This window comes from Ovis canadensis, chromosome 10 (assembly GCF_042477335.2).
Source record: "Ovis canadensis isolate MfBH-ARS-UI-01 breed Bighorn chromosome 10, ARS-UI_OviCan_v2, whole genome shotgun sequence".
NCBI lineage: Eukaryota > Metazoa > Chordata > Mammalia > Artiodactyla > Bovidae > Ovis > Ovis canadensis.
The window spans coordinates 45,798,256-45,812,826 of NC_091254.1; positions in this window are offsets into that span (position 1 = coordinate 45,798,256).

The following is a 14,571-nucleotide window of genomic DNA, read 5'->3' on the forward strand; positions in this document are numbered from 1 at the left end:
GTGGCCCTTCCAGAAGAGAGGCTGCATCCAGTTCACTTGGGCCAGTCTTTCAAAGGTTGATGATCTGAAGAGCAGGTGCCAGTTGCTGCAACCAGAGTCTCAGGTTTTGTAGTCCTGGTGCAGTCCCCTGGGAGGCACAGGCGGAGCCCCTCGGTTCCTTTCTTAAGAACCTGTTGTAGGGGGAGGTGTGAGAGGAGAGTGCATTTGTTCATTCATTGTGCTCATATGGCAATACTAACATATGAATGTTCGCCACCATGCCAAATGACTAACATTCAGTGTCGCAGACTGGTTTTTCCCTTTTTATTGAAGGATCGTTTCCACACAGTATCATCTTGGTACATCATTGTTGTTCGGTCACTCAGTTGTGTCCAACTCTTTGTGGCTCTGTGGACTGTAGCACTCCGGGCTTCTGGAGCTTCCCTGTCCTTCATTATCTCCTGGAGCTTGCTCAAACTCATGTCCATTGAGTCGTTGATGCCATCCAACCATCTCATCTCCTGTCGTCCCCTTCTCCTCCTGCCTTCAATCTTTCCCAGCATCAGGGTCTTTTCTAATGAGCTGGCTCTTCACATCAGGTGGCCACAGTATTGGAGCTTCAGCTTCAGTCCTTCCAGTGAATATTCAGAATTGATTTCCTTTAGGATTAACTGGTGTGATTCAATATTTATATACATTTCAAAATCATCACCATACAGAGTTATTACAATATTACTGCGTTCCCTATGCTACATGTTACATCTCTGTGACTTACCTATTTTACAAGACTGTTTTTTATTTTCATATCTAGCGATTTACCCAGTTTCTCATTCTTGTCATGCCACCTACTAGCCGCATGGCTGTGGATCAGTCATTCACTGTCTATAAGGAAAGTAAACAATACCTACGCCATAGAATTGTTTTATTGAATGAAATTTTATGTGTGAAGTTAATTTATCCACAATGTATAACCAAAAGTTGAAATTTTATATTTATCATTAAAAAATACATTTTATCAAATTATCAACAAAGTCCTCTAATGACTTTTCATTGCCTGCCTGAGAATAAGATTTAACTCCTTACCTGACCTAAGAGTATACGGAATTTGGCCCCCCACCTGAGTCTCTGGCCTCATTCCTTAGCACCCTACTGCTCACTTTCATACACAGACTCTCACCACTGAACTGATAATCAACTTCTGCTCCTCAGTCATTTCAGAATTGTTCCCACCCAAGGGCCTTCGCATGTACTCGGCCTCCAGGCAGGAATGCTTCTCCCCTGGCTCAAAACTTCTCTTGAGTCTGCTCTCAACTCAAATATAATTTCATCATATCTAATGCTGTCCCCTGAGCTGCTGACAGTCTCTGTCACAGTCAACTATTCTATTCTCTTTTTGAAATGATCACTCTCTTATTGAATGAGGATTTCATAAGTATATTTTACTTATCATTTATGTTCCCTGCCAAAAGGGACGTAAAGACTAGAATTTTGTCTTCTGTATCTCTCATCTAGGCTAATGCCTGGCTCAGAGGAGGGTTTTAGTAAGTATTTGTAGAACAAGCTAATTATTGTTGAAACTGTTAGACTTTTCAGTAGTCTTATTCTTGGAAGCAAAATACATTTCAAACTTTATAATTTTATATCCCAAAGAATATGATTCTTCAGGCCTATATATGTTTTTTTAATTAAAAATTATATTTGTGCTGAGCAGGTCAGTTTGTAATTTGCTCTTTTTTTTAAAATCAATGACACTTAAATGTTTCTTTTATAGCATCATTTTTCATGGTGACGTGGATATACGATAGTTTATTTAACCAATTCCCTGTCGTATACATATTGAGAAATTCTGGGTTAAAGGCCCATTGATAAATATCTCAAATTTCCCTCCAGAAAGATTGTGGCAATTTACATTTCTACAAATGGTATAAAAGGAATCCACTTATTCTGAACAGTTTCCAATACCAAATTTATCATTAATAAAATAAACAAAATGCTCATTTGATCAGTGAAAACATATCCCATTGTTGCTTTAGTTTGCATTTAGTTACTGGTGAGTGCAAACTGGTTTCCTTTGCTTCTTATCATGTTATATTTCTTCCCTGAGGAATTGTTGCCCCATCTGTGTGTGTGCTGGGAAGGCAAAGTTCATTGCTTTTACTGATTTTTCTACTGTGGTGTTCATCTTTTATTGATTTACAAGAGTCATTTTTTTGACCTGGGAGATTTTTGCAGAAACTAGCTCCTGTGGTCAGTGATTTTTATTTTGGCCAGCTAAAAATTATTTCTGTTATTTTACTAACACTCTACAGGTTATTGCATCCAACAGGTATGCCTGATACACCTGTGAAGTCTCCAGCACTATGCTTCATTTTCTCTTTCTATATCAGAATCAATCACTAAGGTTTTTTGTCTTTTTTGTTGGTCTAATTTCACATCATCTGAATCAATTATCTTCTGAAGGACTAACATCTTCTAGTGTGTGTGTGTATTTTTGTTTAACTCAGACAATCAGAGAAAGTATCTGCATAAAATTTGCTGAAAAATTCTTCTTCATTCAAAATTTTGTGATGCATCATTTTTGAAAATTATGGTAATAAACTTGCATTTATAATGTATACAAAGTTGAAACAAAAACCTAATGGAGCAAAATGTGAATGATAGCGGCAATCATAAGTTGCATAATGAATCCTTGATCAATTTTAAGCTCTAACAACTTCACATGCTGATGTTAATTGTATTACTCTCTAAAAACGCACTGATACTTCTCCAGTGAAAAATGTGTTAAGGTAACTAACCTTTGTCACAAATTGCAAATATTTCCTCCATCTATTGCTTGCCTTCTAATTTTCATTTTGGGCCTGAGGCCATATAAATCTCTAGTTAGGCTTATGTCCCAAAACCTCAGCCAGCCAGAAGGGAATGTTTACCTCGGTGACACTTAAGTCCCAGTCTAGGAGGCATGGCTCCCTGGACAACACCAGGCTGGGCCAGGGCATCTGAAGCATCAAAATAATTCAGAACTAAAGTTTCCCAGAACAGGGCTTTGCTGGTGGTCCAAGTAGTTAAGAATCTGCCAGCAAATGCAGGAGACACAGGTTCCATCCTTCCCCCAGTAAGACGCGACATGCCACAGGGCAACTAAGCCCGTTTACTGCAAAAACTAAGCCCTTGCTCTGCAGGTACCGAAGCCCACAGGCCACAAGAGAGGCCACAGTGATGAGAATCCTGCAACGAAAAGGAGCCCCTCTGTCCGCAACTAGAGAAAGCCCAGGTACAGCAATGAAGACCCAGCACAACCAGAAAAAAGTAATTAATTAATATCTTTTAAAAAAGATTCCCAGGACAGTCTCTAAAACAACAGGCTCTGTTTACTTAATGACAGGCTTATGGACTACCCTCTGCCACTGACCCAAGGTATTTAAAATTTAAAATAGTAACTCTTAAAGATCCCAAGGAATGAAGGGATAATGATGAAATAACATGCAGTAGAATTTTATTTCAAAATTTTTTCTTAACTATTTTATCTACTGTTTTCCATAAAGCCATCTTCCTTTGGGTTTTCATAAGGCCAGTGTGCAATAGTGGCCAGATCTATGGAGAGGGGTTCCTGGTGAGGGATGTTCTGGTTGTGTGTGTGTGTGTGTGTGTGTGACAGGATAGGAGAGGACATCACCTTCCATCTCCAAATGCTAATTTTTGGCACAATGCTTCTCCAATAAATACAACAGACATGAACATCCTCACCCTGGTGAGACAGCCTCCTTGTGTAGGATGATTGCTGAAACCCTTTGCCCATCTCTTGTCAAAACCTCTGGCAAGACAGGTAAACCTTTTCTTGGCCCAGTCTAACTCCTCCCAGGATATAAACCTCTCTCTCATCCCCTCGCCGTGGACAGCCCTCCCACTGCCCTGTTTTGAGTTCCCCCTGAGCCATCCCTCTTCTGGACCAAATGACCTTGACTTTCCCCACCTAGCCCAGGGCTTAAGTCCCAAACCTCTCCCTGGCCTGCTTCCTTTGTAACCTTGTATTCATGTTTTCTGGTTCTGCTCTGTGTCTAGAGTGTCACAGAAGAGGGAAAGAGATGAGTTAGAAGGTGCTAGGCAGGAGGAACTCAAGGAAACGAGCTGCCCCAGCCCAGGAGAGAAGCTTAGTGGTAGGATTCTGATGTCCCCAGCTCCCCCAGCTCTCACCAGTGTCTCAGGGATCCCCTGGGCACTCAGCGGGGGCCTATCCAGGGCAGAAAACCTGGTGGCAACGGCAAGGTGGGACCTCCTGTGCCCAGGGACTGTGGCCTTTTCAGCTACATGAGAACACCTCAGGGGCAGCATCTCAGGCTAAACATGGTTCCCTTCAGGAGGCATGGAGCAAGAGTCGTCAGTGCTTCATAAACAGGGCGACACGAATGCTCGACATGAATGTTTTATTAAGAACGTGTGCCGTGACGAGGCTGAGGTCTAATATGTGCCAAGAATGGCAGCATGCCTGCATAAATCCTTGTCCTCGCTATGCTGTTAACACGCCTACCGCAGCCAGCTATTTTAGGCTTGTTGTCAGATTTGCTGGGGTGCGTCTGCAAAGCAGGACCAGAGCTCCAGAACGCCAGACTCGTCATTAAATGATCTTTCTTCAATCACAAGAGTCATTTAAAAACACAGATAGTACTCACCCTCCACCATCAGTCCTCTCCTCTTACTTGTCATTTCCTATAGAATCCAGCCCATCAGCCCCTGTTTATTAGGTGTAAATGTGTTTCCATCCGTGGCCCAACGAAAACCCAATTCCAACACTTCATTGGTATTTGCTGTTTTATCATCTGTCACTTGTGCCCTGAGGCATAGTGACCTTTTTTTTTTTTTTAAGGTAAAATGAGCTATGCTTTGTCTGCTCATATTTCTCTTTTAGCCGACACGTCACTGGACGTCTGGAAGAGAGACACAGGGACCTGATGGAGTCCCTCCATCACAAAGCTCTTCAGGGACTTCACTTCCCTAGCAGTCCAGTGGCTAAGACTCTGTGTTCCTAGTGCAGGGGGCCTGGGTTCACTCTCTAGTCAGGGAACTTGATCTCATATGCTACAACTGAAGATCTTACGTGCCACAGGGAAGATGAAAGATCCCGTGTGCTTCAACTGAGACCCAGAGCAGCCAGATAAATAATTTTTTTTTTTTAAAGAAACAGCAAAGTTGTTCAGATCCCGTGGGGCTGAAGATTTCAGAACAATCTTGAAAGTGAAACTAACCTTGCCCTCAAATGTGCAAAATACCATGTCCCATGGCAGGAATCAAACTGAAGCCACCAGCCAGCACACACAGCATCAGTGAAGTCAAAAGTCTTTTATTGAGAAACTACTATGTGCCGATCATTAGTTGAAATTTTGATTAGCCGAAATTTGGCAAGAAAAGACAACCCTTTTCCATTATTCATCCTTTATATAAGCAGGTCCTACCTTTTTCAAGTTCTTTAGAATAAGAATGACCTGATGTGGGCTTCCCTGGTGGCTCAGTTGGTAAAGACTCGGGTTCGATCCCTGGGTTGGGAAGATCCCCTGGAGAAGGAAGTGGCAACTCATTCTGGTATTCTTGCTGGAAAAATCCCTTGGACAGAGGAGCATGGTAGGCTACAGTCCAGGAGGTCGCAAAGAGTCAGACATGACTTAACGACTAAGTCACCACCACCTAAGGGATAGTCCACGAATGTTTTCCCAGCCGGCCTGCCCTGCTTTCCAGATTTCTCAGCAGACTCTCATCTTCAGGGTCTGTCCAAACAGGGGGAAAGAAATACTAAGAGGAAGAAGAAACTCAGGCTCAAAATAGCACACTGTGCTGACCAAACCCCATCTGATGCCGCATTTTGCCTATTCTGTCCTCATTTCCTCTGTCCATTTTCCCTTAATCTCTAGTATGTTTTCCTCCCCACAGCACTTCTAACAATTCCACCCCTCTTCCCGGCCAACAGCGTACTCGGTGTTTACAAGGTTGGCTGGTAATGCCACAAGGAAAATGAAATTATAAGAGTGTCTATCTTGACAAACCAACAGATTTTTAAACCCTAGCCAACCAGACTGTCATATTAGAAGTAATCTTTGTTATTATGTATTTTATGATCTCTCAGAGTTTACAGTGTTGGGATTTGACTTGTGATTGTCCTGGAATGTGGCATCAGGTTCTGTTTTATTTTGTAAATTCCAGAAAATGAGAGACCACAAGATGTGGTTTTGGTGGCCTGATTTCCAGAGTGACACAGATACTCAGGTGCTAAACGCATGCCGTTTGAGGATACGGTCCATGGGAAACTGGCTCAGATAACCTTTATTATAAAGCAAAACCAAAGACATCACTTTCCCAACAAATATCTGTATAGTCAAGGCTATGGTTTTTCCAGTAGTCATGCATGGATGAGAGAACTGGATCGTAAAGAAGGCTGAGCACAAAAGAATTGATGCTTTTGAATCCGAGTGCTGGAGAAGAGTCTTGAGAGTTCCTTAGGCTGCAAGGAGATCAAACCAGTCAATCCTAAACGAAATCCACCCTGAATATTCACTGGAAGTATTGATGCTTAAGCTGAAACTCCAATACTTGGGCCTCCTAATGCAAAGAGCTGATTCATTGGAAAAGACCCTGATGCTGGGAAAGATTGAAGGCATGAGGAGAAGGGGACTACAGAGGATGAGATGGTTGGGTGGCCTCACTGACTCAATGGACATGAGTTTGAGTAAACTCCAGGAGTTGGTGATGGACAGGGAGGCCTGGCATGCTGCAGTCCATGGGGTCCCAAAGAGTCGAACGCAACTTAGCAACTGAACAACAACAGCAACAAACCTTTACTCATCCTGCTCTTGGTGGGTTAGTATAAGGAACGGTGTAAGGAAAAGGTACTTCCATTCATTTCTGAACACATTTAACAAGAGCAGGGTTTCATAGTGACATTTAGCACAGAACAAGCCCTTCAGAGGCCGGGCTGTCTGCTGGGTGCCAATTGACCGGGAGCCTCAGTCCTGTGCCTGATTCAGGACGGACTCAGGGCCGGGACACCAAGGTGGCAGGCAGAATGTTAACGACAGCAGCGGGAGAGGCCCCATAATCTGGGCTGGGGAGGACCAGTTCTGCGGACGTGGAGGCAGGTCCCAAGCAGCGGGCTGTGAGGAGGTGAACAGAGGAGGCCCAGAGCCGCAGAGTCCGGGCCTCGCATGGGAGGCTGGAGGGAGGCCTGTGAGATGACAGCACAGGACAGAAGCACATGTGGGAAGGCTGACCCGGGACTTGTCTGGGGACCTGATGCCGAACGAGAAGACCAGGGAGACAGCAGGACTCACTGAACTCAGCTCTCAGGAATAAAAACCATTGCAAGGACCCTTTATTGAATCTTTGATGTGCACCAGGCACTTCACCTTCCATACATCCAGTCTACACAAATCGTCCTGCAGCCCCAGGTGATGGAGCAGGACTCTGAGGCCCCGGCCTCCCTGCTACGACACGTGCGAGCTAGGACGGAGTCTGCCAGGTCTGCCCCAGGTTGTGTCTTCTTCACCACCTCCCATTGCCGAGTGACCACGCACGTGGCAGTTTCTGAGCGATGCGGCACCTGTGTTACAGCTGTTTATTCACATGTCCATTCCGTTCATCCTTTTAGGAATTCTCCCAGAGATTTGGTTTCTGCGATGTTGCTGAGTCTCGGTGTCCAGTTCCTGCAGGTTGCCTGGTGGGCAATCTGAGCCCAGGGCCGCTGTCCCAACGCTGAGTCCATGCCAAAGTGAAGTGAAAGTATTAGTCACTCTTTGTGACCCCATGGCATTATAGCCCACCAGGCTCCTCTGTCCATGGGATTCTCCAGGCAAGAACACTGAAGCAGGTTGCCTCGCCCTCCTCCAGGGGATGTTCCCAACCCAGGGATCAAACCCAAGCCTCCTGTACTGGCAGGTGGATTCTTTACCATCTGAACCACCAAGAAGTCCACGCTGATGTTCTCTTAACTGAGAATCCTTGCAGAGCATCAGCCCACACAACACGCTTTCTGTCTTTTCCCAAGCGAGCCTAGGAGGTCTTTTGGTGCCAGGATTCTGCATCGTGGTTCCCACGTCCACTGAGTTGAGCACAGAGCATCAGCAAGGCTAGAGCTCTGGCAGCAGGGCCCTGACGAAGGCTCTCTACTGTCCCCTCCAGCTCCCCTTTCTGTCTGCAGAGTGGACAGCCCCCTGTGGATCCTGATGGAGCCCCAGCTCAGGCAGGCCTCTGATGTAGCCAGGCCCCTGCAGCTTGGGGGATGCATGTTTCCTCGGGCCTGGATGGCTCCTCCTCTGTCCTCAGGCAGAGCCTGGCCGACTGCATCTCCCAGACACTGGGATGTACCCCCGTCCTTCTATAATCCGGCTCCCCCCAGCACAGGAGCTCCTTAAGGGTTGAACTGTTTCTAATTTAGTTGAAAACCCCAGTCCCTGCACAGGCTTTGGCACTTAGCAGCATTCCGGGTATATTTGCTAGCAAAACAAGCATGGAGTGTTGGGTGAGGTGAGGGGACATACTTGCAGGCTGTTTGAATCTGGGCCATGGAACCTTTGGAGGGAGCTCAGGCCCAGGGATGGAGCTTTGCAAACACAAATATTGAGAGAACATCTGAACCGCTGACGGGAAAGTGGGAGAGAAAACAAGACCCAGGACATCCCAGGATGGTACAGAGAGGGGAGCGGACACATAAACATTTCTGATGTTTTAGATTCAGAGGATTCCAAGGAGAGGACAACTTCAGGCCAAGGAGAGGTACTTTTTTTTTTCCCTAGTGAAATTCAGTGAGTGTCGCACTAGACACATTTGCTAGAGACCTGGAAATACAAAACGAGTTGGAATCCATGTGAGTCAATGCTGGGGTGAAGGGGAAGTTTTTAAGGAGTTCTTATTTTACCCCCTGACTCTTCCTGTGTCTCCTCATGTCCTCATCCTAACAACTGGGGGAAGTGACTCTCATTCTCCTGTGCAAGACAAACAAATTTAGCCTCCGAGAAATTGAATGATTACCCAGCATCATCGAATGTGAAGTCTGGACTTCAAACAGCTCCATCCTCCGCACGTTAATCTCCCATCTGCTTGCTGTCTGCCCATCCCTTTGAGTTGCTGGAGGAATCCCAGCTCGTTTCAGCCCCGGAAAGAGACAGGACTTCAAAGTCCCCTGGGACGTTTCTCCCCTGCTCTTAGGTCAAATGCGTTCTTCCTCCCATTATCAAAGCGATGTCAACTTGTGAGTCCGTTTCTTCAGCCCCAGCTGATGACTCTGTCTGATCACAGAGGGTCTGTCCCTGTATTTTCCGGGCTCCATGGGACTCTCAGTTTGCATATCCTGCTTCTTATCTTGTGCTCTGTAACGAGTGGCCTCTTGACCTTTCTCCAGTTCTCTTGCATCTTGAGGGTGAAGCCATCCAAAAAAAAAAAAAAAGACTTACTAATTTGAGGCCATATAAAAACCTCTTAGAGTAAAGCAGATGTCTTTGATGAGTAGTCATACATTAAAAAGGAATTAATTTTATGGGATAGTAATTGCTGACAAGCTGACCTGTGGATAACATAAAAATCAGGCCCACACGCCCAAACCACAAGGCTCTGTGGAGAGGGGCAGAAAGCCTGTGGTGTCCCAGTCCTGCTCACAGTGTGTGCAACAGTTTGTCACTAACCAGGGAAGCTCACAGCAGTCTTGGTGTCCTGGGTTCTCACTAGGGGTCAGTCACTTTGACACTTTTGTTACCCGGGTCTTTGGTGTCATCACCAAGAAATCATTGCCAAAATCCATTGTCTAGTAGATTTCCTTTTTTTTTTTTGGCTGCACCGCATCTTTGTCTTTGTTGATGCAACCAGGCTTTCTCTAGTTGTGGTTCACGGGCTTCTCATTGCAGTGGCTTCTCTTGTTGTGGAGCACGGGCTTTAGGGTACGTGGTCTTCAGTAATTTTGGCTCCCGGGTTCCAGAGCGCAGGCTTGGTAGTTGGGGCGCTCAGGCTTAGTTGCCTTGAGGCATGTGGGTCTTCCCAGATTAGGAATCCAACCTGTGTTCCCTGAGTTGGCAGGGAGATTGCCACCAGGGAAGTCTGAGAAGCTTTTGACCTGTTTTCCTCTATGAGTTTTAGGTCCTTAATTTGTCTTGAGTTATTGTTTTTTCACCTTGAGTTAATTTTATATATTGAATTAGAGAAGGCTTCAGTTTCATTCTTTTGTATATGGACATCCAGTTCTCCCAGCACCATTTGTTGAAAAGATTGTCCTTTCACCGTGAAATGGTCTTGACACCTTGTCCAAAATCATTTGTGACTATAAATGTGAGAGTTTATATCTTGGCTCTCCCTGATTTTTATTTTTTGCCTCTATGGATATGGAAATACACCATACTATGTCTAGTTCTTGAGAGGTTCTTGACCTTGAATGTGCACCAAATGTCCAAGAAACTTCCCAACATACACGCTGGGCTCTTTGCCCAGAGTTTCCGACTTAGCAGTTTTGTAGGGGGAGGGACCTGAGAATGTGCACTTGTAATGAAGTTTCCAAATCATACTGAAGATGCTTTTCCTTCACAGACTGTTGTTTCAGGGCAAAGATTTGTTAACCCTGGGGATTCGGGATACCTCTTGAGTTTCTGATGAAAACTCTTAAGCATCTCCCTCCCCAAACTACACTTATCCATACAATTTTGCATTCAATTTTGGGACTTTGTAGTCCTTCCACTCAACCTAATCCATGGATATCTTGGAATTCTGGCGGACCTCCAGTTAAGATCCTCTCCTTTGGAAGCTGGTTGCATTATCAGGAGAAATGCTGGTATTAAGATGCAGGCTCTGCAGTCTTAGAATGTTGCAAATAAAGCATACAACTCTGTCCATTCATTGATTGATGTCAACCCATTCATTCATTGATATAGTCAGTAAATATTTCCTGAGCACTTAGCATGTAGCAAGCATCATGTTAGGCAATGAGGGTAAATCCAAGCCGCCACAGAGGGCACACAGGCAGCGAGTAGCAGAAATGTGGGTCCATAGGCAATCACACCCCTCGTGATCAGTGCAGCCTCAGGAGAGGGACAGGTTAATAAAGGCAGGGTCACAAATGCCTCAAACCCAGGCCCCACAAAGTCCAGGCCACCTATTAGGGGGATGGCTGATGATCCAGTTCCCAGGCTGTGTGCTCACTGCAGCCCTCATTCTGGGTGGGGTCTTGTGGCTCGCCTTTCTGTGTGAGATTCCGTCTCTGTTTGATCTTGGTGTCATGGGGTCAGATAAATAAGGTGCTCGAACAAGAGCCTCATGAGGGACTTCCCTGGTATCCAGGGACTAAGCCTTATGAGGGACTTCCCTGGCATCCAGGGACTAAAACTCCATGCTTCCAATACAAGGGGCGTGGGTTCAATCCCTGGTTGGGGAACTAGCATCCCACGTAGCATATGACACAGCCAACAACATAATTAAAAACAAAAAACAAACAAGCAAACAAAAAACCAAGTGAGTCATGGAAAGTTTTTGGCAGAAAGGGTAACCAAGCCCCCGCTGATGAGAATAGTTAAGCCAAGGGACATGGGGAGGGGGTGAACGTGCTCTGCTCAGTGAGAATGGTGTGTCTGAAGGCCTGTGGGTAAATGCCAGGCAAAAGCATTTGGGTGTTTTTTTTTTTTCCCCTAAAGAAATGATGGGAGTCCCTGAAGGATTTTAAGGAGGGGAAGGAAGAGGCACAGCTGAAATCACAGACAGGTGTGCTCAGGACGGATGCACAGGTATGTACTCCGAGGGTTGAATTTTAATGCTCCGCAGTGACTGCCTGGTAGGCTGCAGTCCATGGGGTCGCTGGGAGTCGGACACAACTGAGCGACTTCACTTTCACTTTTCACTTTCATGCATTGGAGAAGGAAATGGCAACCTACTCCGGTGTTCTTGCCTGGAGAATCCCAGGGACGGGGGAGCCTGGTAGGCTGCTGTCTATGGGGCTGCACAGAGTCGGCCACGACTGAAGCTACTTAGCAGCAGCAGTGACTGTCTGGATGTCCTTAAGAACTTTGTCTTTGAATTGGTGTTCTGTGAGTGAGTGAAGGTTGCTCAGTCGTGTTCGACTCTTTGCGACCCCATGGACTATAGAGTCCATGGAGTTCTCCAGGCCAGAATACTTGAGTGGGTAGCCTTTCCCTTCTCCAGGGGATCTTCCCAACCTAGGGATTGAACCCAGGTCTCCCACATTGCAGGCAGATTCTTTACCAGCTGAGCCACCAGTGAAGCCCATTCTATAAGTAAAGTTGAAGGAACTCTGAGTCTGAAGTCTGTGGCTGGTGCATTCCTGCCCTACCCTTTTGTCACAGGCAGAGGTCCTAGTGGTGCCTCCGACCGCCTCAGCCTCCGCGAGTCTCACCGAGTTTGCATTGACTACAGGTACCTGAATATCCTCTGTCGGCCAGATCAAGGATTTCAATTCCCAAAACTCGGTCACGGAGCCTTCTGCAAAGTGAAGTCACTCAGTCGTGTCCGACTCTTTGTGATCCAGTGGACTGTAGCCCAACAGGCTCCTCCATCCATGGGATTCTCCAGGCAAGAATACTGGAGTGGGTTGCCATTTCTTTCTCTAGGGGATCTTCCTGACCCAGGGATCAAACCAAGGTCCCCCGCATTGCAGGCAGATGCTTTAACCTCTGAGCCACCAGGGAAACCCCAAAAGGCTCATGGAAATCATCCCTTTGATCATTTGCTCTCTGGGGCCAGTATTCTGTTCTTTTCCATCCTGAGTCCCCTCAGGGTGCACTATTGGGGATGGCAGAATTTTTCCCGTTTATTCTCAGTTAGCATGATTATTCTCACCCCTTGCTTAAGGTCCATATGGTAGAGGCTGTGCTGTGCTCAGATGCCCAGTCGTGTCTGTCTCTTTGCGACCCCATGGACTGTGGCCCTCCAGGCTCCTCTGTCCATGGGATTCTCTAAACAAGAATCCTGGAATTTCCTCCTTCAGGGGATCTTCCCCATCTAGGGGCTGACCCTGCATCTCCTGCCCTGGCAGGCGGATTCTTTTCCACTGCGCCACCTGGGAAGTCCTTAGGCTCCCAGGCGACCTTCCTTACTCTCAGTCTCTCTTCTAAATGCTCCAAATGGGAATTATTTTGTCGGGCCTTATCCCATGCGTTCAGATCGTTGAGCACATGCCCGTGCTGCCTGAGCTTTGAGAGCCACTCTGCCTTCCCCAGATCCAGGCCTGTGCCTCCTGGACAGGACGCAGCGTCCCTGGTAAGAAGCAGGCCGGGCAACAGGGCATGTGCCGCTGTGTCCCCTGCGGGGTTTAATCTGCAGAAGAAACATCAAAAACTTCCTGTTCCCAGGGGAAAGCATTTCACCCAACCTTCCCAATCAAACCTAGTAAATAGAGGCGTGAGTCACGGCATGGAGCACTCTTGAAGAAATGGGCAATGAATAGAGAAGCTTTTGTGAGTCATGTGGCCAGATGAGAATCACCGAAAAGCAATTTCCACAAAGGCAATCCGGGAGATGCACCCAGCACTTCCTCTTCCTTTAGAACATGTGTCAGAGGAAGTTCACGGCCCTGGTGTGTGCAATGCCATGGGGGAACACTTACCCGGCCCCACTGGGGCAACTTCATCCCTGTGGTTCCCTTCACTGTGTGGTCCAGAATCACACTGGAGCATCCTTTCATTCTTGGATTCTCTCTCGGCCCTGCAGTGAGGCCCAGATTTACCCCTCCCACCTCCCCACTCGTGCATGACACACTGGGGACTTGGTCATTAAATCTGGTTTAGCACCAAAGAGAGAACCCTAGCCATAACAGGGAAGTTTTTAAAAATTAATTTTTATTGGAGTATAGTTGCTTTATAATGTTGTCTTAGTTTCTGCTGTATAGCAAAGTGAATCAGCTCTACATATATTGTTTAGATACCCTTCCCATTTAGGTTACTGCAGAGCCTGAGGAGAATTCCCTTGCTATACAGTAGGTTCTCATCAGTTATCTATTTCACACCTCATATCAGTAGTGTATACATGTCAATCTCAATCTCCCAATTCCTTCCACTACCCCTTCCCCCCACCCTTTGGTGTCCATATATTTGTCCTCTACATCTGTGTCTATATTTCTGTTTTGCAAATAAGATCATCTGTACCATTTTTCTAGATTCCAAATACATGTGTTAATATACAATATGTTTTTATCTTTCTTACTTACTTCACTCTGTACAACAGTCCAAAACATGTGTTGATATACGATATGTGTTCTTTTCTTTCTGATTTAATATCACTCCATCACTCTGTACAACAGTCTCTACAGATGACCCAATTTCACTCCTTTTTGTGGCCGAGTAGTGTTCCACTGTATGTATATGCCACATCCGCTTTTCCATTCCTCTGGTGATGAGCCTTCAGGTTGCTTCCACATCCTGGCTATTTGTAAATAGTACTGCCGTGAACATTGGGGTACATGTGTCTTTTTAAATTATGGCTTAGGGTACATGCCCAGGAGCAGAACTGTTGGGTAATGGGGGAGATTTGAAAGACACATATGTATCTGAGGCTAGAACGGCCTTGGATTTAAATCTAGAGAGTGGCTAGGCCACATCTAGAAGGATGAAAATGCTGGAGTTAGAA